Source organism: Hyla sarda, unplaced genomic scaffold, assembly GCF_029499605.1.
Source record: "Hyla sarda isolate aHylSar1 unplaced genomic scaffold, aHylSar1.hap1 scaffold_432, whole genome shotgun sequence".
In the NCBI taxonomy this organism is placed as follows: Eukaryota; Metazoa; Chordata; class Amphibia; order Anura; family Hylidae; genus Hyla; species Hyla sarda.
Window position 1 is genome coordinate 103107 of NW_026610447.1, and position 13012 is coordinate 116118.

The 13012-nt window shown below is 46.3% G+C and overlaps 6 non-coding genes across 6 annotated transcripts; all 6 read right to left on the reverse strand.

Annotated features, from left to right (window-relative positions):
* Window positions 1-394: 394 nt before the first annotated feature.
* Window positions 395-585, reverse strand: LOC130334409 (U2 spliceosomal RNA). Its single transcript, XR_008876220.1, has one exon. It is a non-coding gene; the product is annotated as a U2 spliceosomal RNA (small nuclear RNA).
* Window positions 586-2678: 2093 nt separating this feature from the next.
* Window positions 2679-2869, reverse strand: LOC130334410 (U2 spliceosomal RNA). Its single transcript, XR_008876221.1, has one exon. It is a non-coding gene; the product is annotated as a U2 spliceosomal RNA (small nuclear RNA).
* A 2087-nt stretch (window positions 2870-4956) lies between these two features.
* On the reverse strand, window positions 4957-5147 carry LOC130334411 (U2 spliceosomal RNA). Its single transcript, XR_008876222.1, has one exon. It is a non-coding gene; the product is annotated as a U2 spliceosomal RNA (small nuclear RNA).
* A 2087-nt stretch (window positions 5148-7234) lies between these two features.
* Window positions 7235-7425, reverse strand: LOC130334412 (U2 spliceosomal RNA). Its single transcript, XR_008876223.1, has one exon. It is a non-coding gene; the product is annotated as a U2 spliceosomal RNA (small nuclear RNA).
* A 2100-nt stretch (window positions 7426-9525) lies between these two features.
* LOC130334413 (U2 spliceosomal RNA) lies at window positions 9526-9716 on the reverse strand. The gene has a single exon (XR_008876224.1). It is a non-coding gene; the product is annotated as a U2 spliceosomal RNA (small nuclear RNA).
* A 2071-nt stretch (window positions 9717-11787) lies between these two features.
* Window positions 11788-11978, reverse strand: LOC130334414 (U2 spliceosomal RNA). The gene has a single exon (XR_008876225.1). It is a non-coding gene; the product is annotated as a U2 spliceosomal RNA (small nuclear RNA).
* Between the last annotated feature and the right edge of the window lie 1034 nt (window positions 11979-13012).

The window sequence follows — 13012 nt, forward strand, 5'->3', positions numbered from 1 at the left end:
AATTAAGGGGTAGGGGTGTGGCGCGATATTGGGGAAGGGATGAGATTTTATATTTCTTCATAAGCATTAATCTTATTTTGTCAATTAGGAACATTCAGCACCCACCCGCTATCAAGGCAGCTGCCTATCATGTCATGCCCTACCTGCACAGGTGTGCTGGCTACTCAAATGATCCAATTAAGGAGGCCATTTAGTCAGCAGCAGCAGAAGTCCTGTGCCTGGACGCTCCAACAGGGGCCAGACACAAGCAGAAGCAAGAAGCAGCAGAAGCAGCAGCAGCACCACCTTTTGTTTTTTGGCTGCAGCAGCAGCAAGGCCCACAGGGCTGGCTAGCTGGCTAGCCAGCAAGCAGGTAGCAATGAAAGTAGGAATCTTTCTTTTTAACCCTGTAAGGGGGTGGTGCACTGTACCCGAAGATACTGCCATATCGGGTCAATGCATAGGGCGACGGAAGCAAGCTTCGAAATCGGCCCCCGTTCTCAAAAATCCATTTAATATATGGTCCCCAGATAGGGGACGTATCAGATATTAAACTGATAAGAACAGATACTACACTTGATCTTAGCCAAAAGGCCGAGAAGCGATAACCGTGAAAGGGGCGGGCCCAACAAGGTCCCCTTCATGGGCACTATCACTGCTTGCTGTCAGGGAGGCTGCCAGACAATTTTCCATGCACACTCTGGGCTGGGGGGCAGTCAACCACCAGTACACACAGCAGAACCTAAACCCATACCATTATTGCTAAGCAGCAAGACAGGGGCCCATTGCACTCCCACGGGGCCTTTTTAAATGCAATCCATAACCCGGATTTGCCAGGAACCCTTCTTACTCCTCCTACTTGCATGTGACACTGGGCTTAGGATCTGCATAGGAAACACACACACAAGCACACACCTACCTTTGTTGCCTGCAGATGCCTCCTTGGCTGTCCCCAAACGGTATCAAACCAACACCCACGGGAAGCTGTAAGCATAGAGGACATGCCTGCACCCCATTGGACTTACCTGTGTGGGTTAAATCCGGGTTATTTGACAACCTATGGCGGTGATGGTTCTGCTCAGGCAGAGCAGTGCTGATGCTCCTCATAAAGCTGTCGCTGCTGTGAAGGTTCTAGGTGACATCACAAATCCCTTTGGTTACATACACAACAAAGCTGGGTTGTTGTTGTTTACACTCTGCAAGGCCTGTGGAAGTGAGTGACATCATAGCACTGTAGTTCTGAGGGTTCAAGATGGATGCAACAATCTCCTGTTGCTTCTATGAAGGCCGTAATAGACGACATCACCAAACAGCTCCATAGTCACATACACAGCAAAGGAGAGATGTTGTTTACACCTAGTGATGTCAGTGGTATTGAGTGACATCACAGCACAGTGCTAAGGCTCCTGGGCCTGGACACAGCAGCGGCTGCAATATCTCAACGGAGAATACGTTTATATCTATGTGTGTGTGTGCGCATATATATATATATATATATATATATATATATATATATATATATATATATATATTTCTCCGCCGAAATCACTTTTAAACCCATTTCCACCTTTTTTTCCCTTCTCTTCCTCTTACTTTTTTTTCACGTTTTTTTACGTTTTTCTCCTTTTTGCCTCTTTTCTGGGCGTATTATTCTTCTTTTTCTTCTTTTTTTTCGTCTAATGCATACCCCATCAGTGCAGCAATGCTTATTCAATACCGCCAGCAGATGGAGACACTGGGGGATAATTTTCTAAGGATTTATACTGATTTTTCCTGTCTGAATTTGTCGCACAGAAAGTTGCAGGCCAAATATGTGTGACATTTCTGCGACTTTAGCTTCTAGAGCATTTTTACAACATTATACATAGGTGCTGAATACATAAAAAGCGACTGTTCAGCGACAGACAAGTCGCATCGGCTGAAAGTAGGCCAGAATGTCAGTCCATGTTGGAGCAGGTTTAGATACAGTCTAAAGCATAGATCTCAAAGTCTGTGCACAGAATTTAGCAAGGGCCTCGCACCTTCTGATGCATCAGGTAGGTGCACAATAGCATAGCCTAACCCTCTGTACTTTGGTCTATATTGATGCGGGACATAGACAGCCAGCTGATGACCAATCCATTAGTGCAATGGATGGCTGGAAGCATTTGTCTTTGCCTTTGCAATACCACAGAAGCAATGCATGGTCAATGTACAGCAATGACACACCTGTGTGAACAGCCAGGAGACCCCCCCCATGTTATGTTACATAGTTACATAGTTAGTACGGTCGAAAAAAGACATATGTCCATCACGTTCAACCAGGGAATTAAGGGGTAGGGGTGTGGCGCGATATTGGGGAAGGGATGAGATTTTATATTTCTTCATAAGCATTAATCTTATTTTGTCAATTAGGAACATTCAGCACCCACCCGCTATCAAGGCAGCTGCCTATCATGTCATGCCCTACCTGCACAGGTGTGCTGGCTACTCAAATGATCCAATTAAGGAGGCCATTTAGTCAGCAGCAGCAGAAGTCCTGTGCCTGGACGCTCCAACAGGGGCCAGACACAAGCAGAAGCAGAAGCAGCAGAAGCAGCAGCAGCACCACCTTTTGTTTTTTGGCTGCAGCAGCAGCAAGGCCCACAGGGCTGGCTAGCTGGCTAGCCAGCAAGCAGGTAGCAATGAAAGTAGGAATCTTTCTTTTTAACCCTGTAAGGGGGTGGTGCACTGTACCCGAAGATACTGCCATATCGGGTCAATGCATAGGGCGACGGAAGCAAGCTTCGAAATCGGCCCCCGTTCTCAAAAATCCATTTAATATATGGTCCCCAGATAGGGGACGTATCAGATATTAAACTGATAAGAACAGATACTACACTTGATCTTAGCCAAAAGGCCGAGAAGCGATAACCGTGAAAGGGGCGGGCCCAACAAGGTCCCCTTCATGGGCACTATCACTGCTTGCTGTCAGGGAGGCTGCCAGACAATTTTCCATGCACACTCTGGGCTGGGGGGCAGTCAACCACCAGTACACACAGCAGAACCTAAACCCATACCATTATTGCTAAGCAGCAAGACAGGGGCCCATTGCACTCCCACGGGGCCTTTTTAAATGCAATCCATAACCCGGATTTGCCAGGAACCCTTCTTACTCCTCCTACTTGCATGTGACACTGGGCTTAGGATCTGCATAGGAAACACACACACAAGCACACACCTACCTTTGTTGCCTGCAGATGCCTCCTTGGCTGTCCCCAAACGGTATCAAACCAACACCCACGGGAAGCTGTAAGCATAGAGGACATGCCTGCACCCCATTGGACTTACCTGTGTGGGTTAAATCCGGGTTATTTGACAACCTATGGCGGTGATGGTTCTGCTCAGGCAGAGCAGTGCTGATGCTCCTCATAAAGCTGTCGCTGCTGTGAAGGTTCTAGGTGACATCACAAATCCCTTTGGTTACATACACAACAAAGCTGGGTTGTTGTTGTTTACACTCTGCAAGGCCTGTGGAAGTGAGTGACATCATAGCACTGTAGTTCTGAGGGTTCAAGATGGATGCAACAATCTCCTGTTGCTTCTATGAAGGCCGTAATAGACGACATCACCAAACAGCTCCATAGTCACATACACAGCAAAGGAGAGATGTTGTTTACACCTAGTGATGTCAGTGGTATTGAGTGACATCACAGCACAGTGCTAAGGCTCCTGGGCCTGGACACAGCAGCGGCTGCAATATCTCAACGGAGAATACGTTTATATCTATGTGTGTGTGTGCGTATATATATATATATATATATATATATATATATATATATATATATATATTTCTCCGCCGAAATCACTTTTAAACCCATTTCCACCTTTTTTTCCCTTCTCTTCCTCTTACTTTTTTTTCACGTTTTTTTACGTTTTTCTCCTTTTCGCCTCTTTTCTGGGCGTATTATTCTTCTTTTTCTTCTTTTTTTTCGTCTAATGCATACCCCATCAGTGCAGCAATGCTTATTCAATACCGCCAGCAGATGGAGACACTGGGGGATAATTTTCTAAGGATTTATACTGATTTTTCCTGTCTGAATTTGTCGCACAGAAAGTTGCAGGCCAAATATGTGTGACATTTCTGCGACTTTAGCTTCTAGAGCATTTTTACAACATTATACATAGGTGCTGAATACATAAAAAGCGACTGTTCAGCGACAGACAAGTCGCATCGGCTGAAAGTAGGCCAGAATGTCAGTCCATGTTGGAGCAGGTTTAGATACAGTCTAAAGCATAGATCTCAAAGTCTGTGCACAGAATTTAGCAAGGGCCTCGCACCTTCTGATGCATCAGGTAGGTGCACAATAGCATAGCCTAACCCTCTGTACTTTGGTCTATATTGATGCGGGACATAGACAGCCAGCTGATGACCAATCCATTAGTGCAATGGATGGCTGGAAGCATTTGTCTTTGCCTTTGCAATACCACAGAAGCAATGCATGGTCAATGTACAGCAATGACACACCTGTGTGAACAGCCAGGAGACCCCCCCCATGTTATGTTACATAGTTACATAGTTAGTACGGTCGAAAAAAGACATATGTCCATCACGTTCAACCAGGGAATTAAGGGGTAGGGGTGTGGCGCGATATTGGGGAAGGGATGAGATTTTATATTTCTTCATAAGCATTAATCTTATTTTGTCAATTAGGAACATTCAGCACCCACCCGCTATCAAGGCAGCTGCCTATCATGTCATGCCCTACCTGCACAGGTGTGCTGGCTACTCAAATGATCCAATTAAGGAGGCCATTTAGTCAGCAGCAGCAGAAGTCCTGTGCCTGGACGCTCCAACAGGGGCCAGACACAAGCAGAAGCAGAAGCAGCAGAAGCAGCAGCAGCACCACCTTTTGTTTTTTGGCTGCAGCAGCAGCAAGGCCCACAGGGCTGGCTAGCTGGCTAGCCAGCAAGCAGGTAGCAATGAAAGTAGGAATCTTTCTTTTTAACCCTGTAAGGGGGTGGTGCACTGTACCCGAAGATACTGCCATATCGGGTCAATGCATAGGGCGACGGAAGCAAGCTTCGAAATCGGCCCCCGTTCTCAAAAATCCATTTAATATATGGTCCCCAGATAGGGGACGTATCAGATATTAAACTGATAAGAACAGATACTACACTTGATCTTAGCCAAAAGGCCGAGAAGCGATAACCGTGAAAGGGGCGGGCCCAACAAGGTCCCCTTCATGGGCACTATCACTGCTTGCTGTCAGGGAGGCTGCCAGACAATTTTCCATGCACACTCTGGGCTGGGGGGCAGTCAACCACCAGTACACACAGCAGAACCTAAACCCATACCATTATTGCTAAGCAGCAAGACAGGGGCCCATTGCACTCCCACGGGGCCTTTTTAAATGCAATCCATAACCCGGATTTGCCAGGAACCCTTCTTACTCCTCCTACTTGCATGTGACACTGGGCTTAGGATCTGCATAGGAAACACACACACAAGCACACACCTACCTTTGTTGCCTGCAGATGCCTCCTTGGCTGTCCCCAAACGGTATCAAACCAACACCCACGGGAAGCTGTAAGCATAGAGGACATGCCTGCACCCCATTGGACTTACCTGTGTGGGTTAAATCCGGGTTATTTGACAACCTATGGCGGTGATGGTTCTGCTCAGGCAGAGCAGTGCTGATGCTCCTCATAAAGCTGTCGCTGCTGTGAAGGTTCTAGGTGACATCACAAATCCCTTTGGTTACATACACAACAAAGCTGGGTTGTTGTTGTTTACACTCTGCAAGGCCTGTGGAAGTGAGTGACATCATAGCACTGTAGTTCTGAGGGTTCAAGATGGATGCAACAATCTCCTGTTGCTTCTATGAAGGCCGTAATAGACGACATCACCAAACAGCTCCATAGTCACATACACAGCAAAGGAGAGATGTTGTTTACACCTAGTGATGTCAGTGGTATTGAGTGACATCACAGCACAGTGCTAAGGCTCCTGGGCCTGGACACAGCAGCGGCTGCAATATCTCAACGGAGAATACGTTTATATCTATGTGTGTGTGTGCGCATATATATATATATATATATATATATATATATATATATATATATTTCTCCGCCGAAATCACTTTTAAACCCATTTCCACCTTTTTTTCCCTTCTCTTCCTCTTACTTTTTTTTCACGTTTTTTTACGTTTTTCTCCTTTTCGCCTCTTTTCTGGGCGTATTATTCTTCTTTTTCTTCTTTTTTTTCGTCTAATGCATACCCCATCAGTGCAGCAATGCTTATTCAATACCGCCAGCAGATGGAGACACTGGGGGATAATTTTCTAAGGATTTATACTGATTTTTCCTGTCTGAATTTGTCGCACAGAAAGTTGCAGGCCAAATATGTGTGACATTTCTGCGACTTTAGCTTCTAGAGCATTTTTACAACATTATACATAGGTGCTGAATACATAAAAAGCGACTGTTCAGCGACAGACAAGTCGCATCGGCTGAAAGTAGGCCAGAATGTCAGTCCATGTTGGAGCAGGTTTAGATACAGTCTAAAGCATAGATCTCAAAGTCTGTGCACAGAATTTAGCAAGGGCCTCGCACCTTCTGATGCATCAGGTAGGTGCACAATAGCATAGCCTAACCCTCTGTACTTTGGTCTATATTGATGCGGGACATAGACAGCCAGCTGATGACCAATCCATTAGTGCAATGGATGGCTGGAAGCATTTGTCTTTGCCTTTGCAATACCACAGAAGCAATGCATGGTCAATGTACAGCAATGACACACCTGTGTGAACAGCCAGGAGACCCCCCCCCCCCATGTTATGTTACATAGTTACATAGTTAGTACGGTCGAAAAAAGACATATGTCCATCACGTTCAACCAGGGAATTAAGGGGTAGGGGTGTGGCGCGATATTGGGGAAGGGATGAGATTTTATATTTCTTCATAAGCATTAATCTTATTTTGTCAATTAGGAACATTCAGCACCCACCCGCTATCAAGGCAGCTGCCTATCATGTCATGCCCTACCTGCACAGGTGTGCTGGCTACTCAAATGATCCAATTAAGGAGGCCATTTAGTCAGCAGCAGCAGAAGTCCTGTGCCTGGACGCTCCAACAGGGGCCAGACACAAGCAGAAGCAGAAGCAGCAGAAGCAGCAGCAGCACCACCTTTTGTTTTTTGGCTGCAGCAGCAGCAAGGCCCACAGGGCTGGCTAGCTGGCTAGCCAGCAAGCAGGTAGCAATGAAAGTAGGAATCTTTCTTTTTAACCCTGTAAGGGGGTGGTGCACTGTACCCGAAGATACTGCCATATCGGGTCAATGCATAGGGCGACGGAAGCAAGCTTCGAAATCGGCCCCCGTTCTCAAAAATCCATTTAATATATGGTCCCCAGATAGGGGACGTATCAGATATTAAACTGATAAGAACAGATACTACACTTGATCTTAGCCAAAAGGCCGAGAAGCGATAACCGTGAAAGGGGCGGGCCCAACAAGGTCCCCTTCATGGGCACTATCACTGCTTGCTGTCAGGGAGGCTGCCAGACAATTTTCCATGCACACTCTGGGCTGGGGGGCAGTCAACCACCAGTACACACAGCAGAACCTAAACCCATACCATTATTGCTAAGCAGCAAGACAGGGGCCCATTGCACTCCCACGGGGCCTTTTTAAATGCAATCCATAACCCGGATTTGCCAGGAACCCTTCTTACTTCTCCTACTTGCATGTGACACTGGGCTTAGGATCTGCATAGGAAACACACACACAAGCACACACCTACCTTTGTTGCCTGCAGATGCCTCCTTGGCTGTCCCCAAACGGTATCAAACCAACACCCACGGGAAGCTGTAAGCATAGAGGACATGCCTGCACCCCATTGGACTTACCTGTGTGGGTTAAATCCGGGTTATTTGACAACCTATGGCGGTGATGGTTCTGCTCAGGCAGAGCAGTGCTGATGCTCCTCATAAAGCTGTCGCTGCTGTGAAGGTTCTAGGTGACATCACAAATCCCTTTGGTTACATACACAACAAAGCTGGGTTGTTGTTGTTTACACTCTGCAAGGCCTGTGGAAGTGAGTGACATCATAGCACTGTAGTTCTGAGGGTTCAAGATGGATGCAACAATCTCCTGTTGCTTCTATGAAGGCCGTAATAGACGACATCACCAAACAGCTCCATAGTCACATACACAGCAAAGGAGAGATGTTGTTTACACCTAGTGATGTCAGTGGTATTGAGTGACATCACAGCACAGTGCTAAGGCTCCTGGGCCTGGACACAGCAGCGGCTGCAATATCTCAACGGAGAATACGTTTATATCTATGTGTGTGTGTGCGCATATATATATATATATATATATATATATATATATATATATATATATATTTCTCCGCCGAAATCACTTTTAAACCCATTTCCACCTTTTTTTCCCTTCTCTTCCTCTTACTTTTTTTTCACGTTTTTTTACGTTTTTCTCCTTTTCGCCTCTTTTCTGGGCGTATTATTCTTCTTTTTCTTCTTTTTTTTCGTCTAATGCATACCCCATCAGTGCAGCAATGCTTATTCAATACCGCCAGCAGATGGAGACACTGGGGGATAATTTTCTAAGGATTTATACTGATTTTTCCTGTCTGAATTTGTCGCACAGAAAGTTGCAGGCCAAATATGTGTGACATTTCTGCGACTTTAGCTTCTAGAGCATTTTTACAACATTATACATAGGTGCTGAATACATAAAAAGCGACTGTTCAGCGACAGACAAGTCGCATCGGCTGAAAGTAGGCCAGAATGTCAGTCCATGTTGGAGCAGGTTTAGATACAGTCTAAAGCATAGATCTCAAAGTCTGTGCACAGAATTTAGCAAGGGCCTCGCACCTTCTGATGCATCAGGTAGGTGCACAATAGCATAGCCTAACCCTCTGTACTTTGGTCTATATTGATGCGGGACATAGACAGCCAGCTGATGACCAATCCATTAGTGCAATGGATGGCTGGAAGCATTTGTCTTTGCCTTTGCAATACCACAGAAGCAATGCATGGTCAATGTACAGCAATGACACACCTGTGTGAACAGCCAGGAGACCCCCCCCCCCCCCCCCCCCCATGTTATGTTACATAGTTACATAGTTAGTACGGTCGAAAAAAGACATATGTCCATCACGTTCAACCAGGGAATTAAGGGGTAGGGGTGTGGCGCGATATTGGGGAAGGGATGAGATTTTATATTTCTTCATAAGCATTAATCTTATTTTGTCAATTAGGAACATTCAGCACCCACCCGCTATCAAGGCAGCTGCCTATCATGTCATGCCCTACCTGCACAGGTGTGCTGGCTACTCAAATGATCCAATTAAGGAGGCCATTTAGTCAGCAGCAGCAGAAGTCCTGTGCCTGGACGCTCCAACAGGGGCCAGACACAAGCAGAAGCAGAAGCAGCAGAAGCAGCAGCAGCACCACCTTTTGTTTTTTGGCTGCAGCAGCAGCAAGGCCCACAGGGCTGGCTAGCTGGCTAGCCAGCAAGCAGGTAGCAATGAAAGTAGGAATCTTTCTTTTTAACCCTGTAAGGGGGTGGTGCACTGTACCCGAAGATACTGCCATATCGGGTCAATGCATAGGGCGACGGAAGCAAGCTTCGAAATCGGCCCCCGTTCTCAAAAATCCATTTAATATATGGTCCCCAGATAGGGGACGTATCAGATATTAAACTGATAAGAACAGATACTACACTTGATCTTAGCCAAAAGGCCGAGAAGCGATAACCGTGAAAGGGGCGGGCCCAACAAGGTCCCCTTCATGGGCACTATCACTGCTTGCTGTCAGGGAGGCTGCCAGACAATTTTCCATGCACACTCTGGGCTGGGGGGCAGTCAACCACCAGTACACACAGCAGAACCTAAACCCATACCATTATTGCTAAGCAGCAAGACAGGGGCCCATTGCACTCCCACGGGGCCTTTTTAAATGCAATCCATAACCCGGATTTGCCAGGAACCCTTCTTACTCCTCCTACTTGCATGTGACACTGGGCTTAGGATCTGCATAGGAAACACACACACAAGCACACACCTACCTTTGTTGCCTGCAGATGCCTCCTTGGCTGTCCCCAAACGGTATCAAACCAACACCCACGGGAAGCTGTAAGCATAGAGGACATGCCTGCACCCCATTGGACTTACCTGTGTGGGTTAAATCCGGGTTATTTGACAACCTATGGCGGTGATGGTTCTGCTCAGGCAGAGCAGTGCTGATGCTCCTCATAAAGCTGTCGCTGCTGTGAAGGTTCTAGGTGACATCACAAATCCCTTTGGTTACATACACAACAAAGCTGGGTTGTTGTTGTTTACACTCTGCAAGGCCTGTGGAAGTGAGTGACATCATAGCACTGTAGTTCTGAGGGTTCAAGATGGATGCAACAATCTCCTGTTGCTTCTATGAAGGCCGTAATAGACGACATCACCAAACAGCTCCATAGTCACATACACAGCAAAGGAGAGATGTTGTTTACACCTAGTGATGTCAGTGGTATTGAGTGACATCACAGCACAGTGCTAAGGCTCCTGGGCCTGGACACAGCAGCGGCTGCAATATCTCAACGGAGAATACGTTTATATCTATGTGTGTGTGTGCGCATATATATATATATATATATATATATTTCTCCGCCGAAATCACTTTTAAACCCATTTCCACCTTTTTTTCCCTTCTCTTCCTCTTACTTTTTTTTCACGTTTTTTTACGTTTTTCTCCTTTTCGCCTCTTTTCTGGGCGTATTATTCTTCTTTTTCTTCTTTTTTTTCGTCTAATGCATACCCCATCAGTGCAGCAATGCTTATTCAATACCGCCAGCAGATGGAGACACTGGGGGATAATTTTCTAAGGATTTATACTGATTTTTCCTGTCTGAATTTGTCGCACAGAAAGTTGCAGGCCAAATATGTGTGACATTTCTGCGACTTTAGCTTCTAGAGCATTTTTACAACATTATACATAGGTGCTGAATACATAAAAAGCGACTGTTCAGCGACAGACAAGTCGCATCGGCTGAAAGTAGGCCAGAATGTCAGTCCATGTTGGAGCAGGTTTAGATACAGTCTAAAGCATAGATCTCAAAGTCTGTGCACAGAATTTAGCAAGGGCCTCGCACCTTCTGATGCATCAGGTAGGTGCACAATAGCATAGCCTAACCCTCTGTACTTTGGTCTATATTGATGCGGGACATAGACAGCCAGCTGATGACCAATCCATTAGTGCAATGGATGGCTGGAAGCATTTGTCTTTGCCTTTGCAATACCACAGAAGCAATGCATGGTCAATGTACAGCAATGACACACCTGTGTGAACAGCCAGGAGACCCCCCCCCCCCCCATGTTATGTTACATAGTTACATAGTTAGTACGGTCGAAAAAAGACATATGTCCATCACGTTCAACCAGGGAATTAAGGGGTAGGGGTGTGGCGCGATATTGGGGAAGGGATGAGATTTTATATTTCTTCATAAGCATTAATCTTATTTTGTCAATTAGGAACATTCAGCACCCACCCGCTATCAAGGCAGCTGCCTATCATGTCATGCCCTACCTGCACAGGTGTGCTGGCTACTCAAATGATCCAATTAAGGAGGCCATTTAGTCAGCAGCAGCAGAAGTCCTGTGCCTGGACGCTCCAACAGGGGCCAGACACAAGCAGAAGCAGAAGCAGCAGAAGCAGCAGCAGCACCACCTTTTGTTTTTTGGCTGCAGCAGCAGCAAGGCCCACAGGGCTGGCTAGCTGGCTAGCCAGCAAGCAGGTAGCAATGAAAGTAGGAATCTTTCTTTTTAACCCTGTAAGGGGGTGGTGCACTGTACCCGAAGATACTGCCATATCGGGTCAATGCATAGGGCGACGGAAGCAAGCTTCGAAATCGGCCCCCGTTCTCAAAAATCCATTTAATATATGGTCCCCAGATAGGGGACGTATCAGATATTAAACTGATAAGAACAGATACTACACTTGATCTTAGCCAAAAGGCCGAGAAGCGATAACCGTGAAAGGGGCGGGCCCAACAAGGTCCCCTTCATGGGCACTATCACTGCTTGCTGTCAGGGAGGCTGCCAGACAATTTTCCATGCACACTCTGGGCTGGGGGGCAGTCAACCACCAGTACACACAGCAGAACCTAAACCCATACCATTATTGCTAAGCAGCAAGACAGGGGCCCATTGCACTCCCACGGGGCCTTTTTAAATGCAATCCATAACCCGGATTTGCCAGGAACCCTTCTTACTCCTCCTACTTGCATGTGACACTGGGCTTAGGATCTGCATAGGAAACACACACACAAGCACACACCTACCTTTGTTGCCTGCAGATGCCTCCTTGGCTGTCCCCAAACGGTATCAAACCAACACCCACGGGAAGCTGTAAGCATAGAGGACATGCCTGCACCCCATTGGACTTACCTGTGTGGGTTAAATCCGGGTTATTTGACAACCTATGGCGGTGATGGTTCTGCTCAGGCAGAGCAGTGCTGATGCTCCTCATAAAGCTGTCGCTGCTGTGAAGGTTCTAGGTGACATCACAAATCCCTTTGGTTACATACACAACAAAGCTGGGTTGTTGTTGTTTACACTCTGCAAGGCCTGTGGAAGTGAGTGACATCATAGCACTGTAGTTCTGAGGGTTCAAGATGGATGCAACAATCTCCTGTTGCTTCTATGAAGGCCGTAATAGACGACATCACCAAACAGCTCCATAGTCACATACACAGCAAAGGAGAGATGTTGTTTACACCTAGTGATGTCAGTGGTATTGAGTGACATCACAGCACAGTGCTAAGGCTCCTGGGCCTGGACACAGCAGCGGCTGCAATATCTCAACGGAGAATACGTTTATATCTATGTGTGTGTGTGCGCATATATATATATATATATATATATATATATATATATATATATATATTTCTCCGCCGAAATCACTTTTAAACCCATTTCCACCTTTTTTTCCCTTCTCTTCCTCTTACTTTTTTTTCACGTTTTTTTACGTTTTTCTCCTTTTCGCCTCTTTTCTGGGCGTAT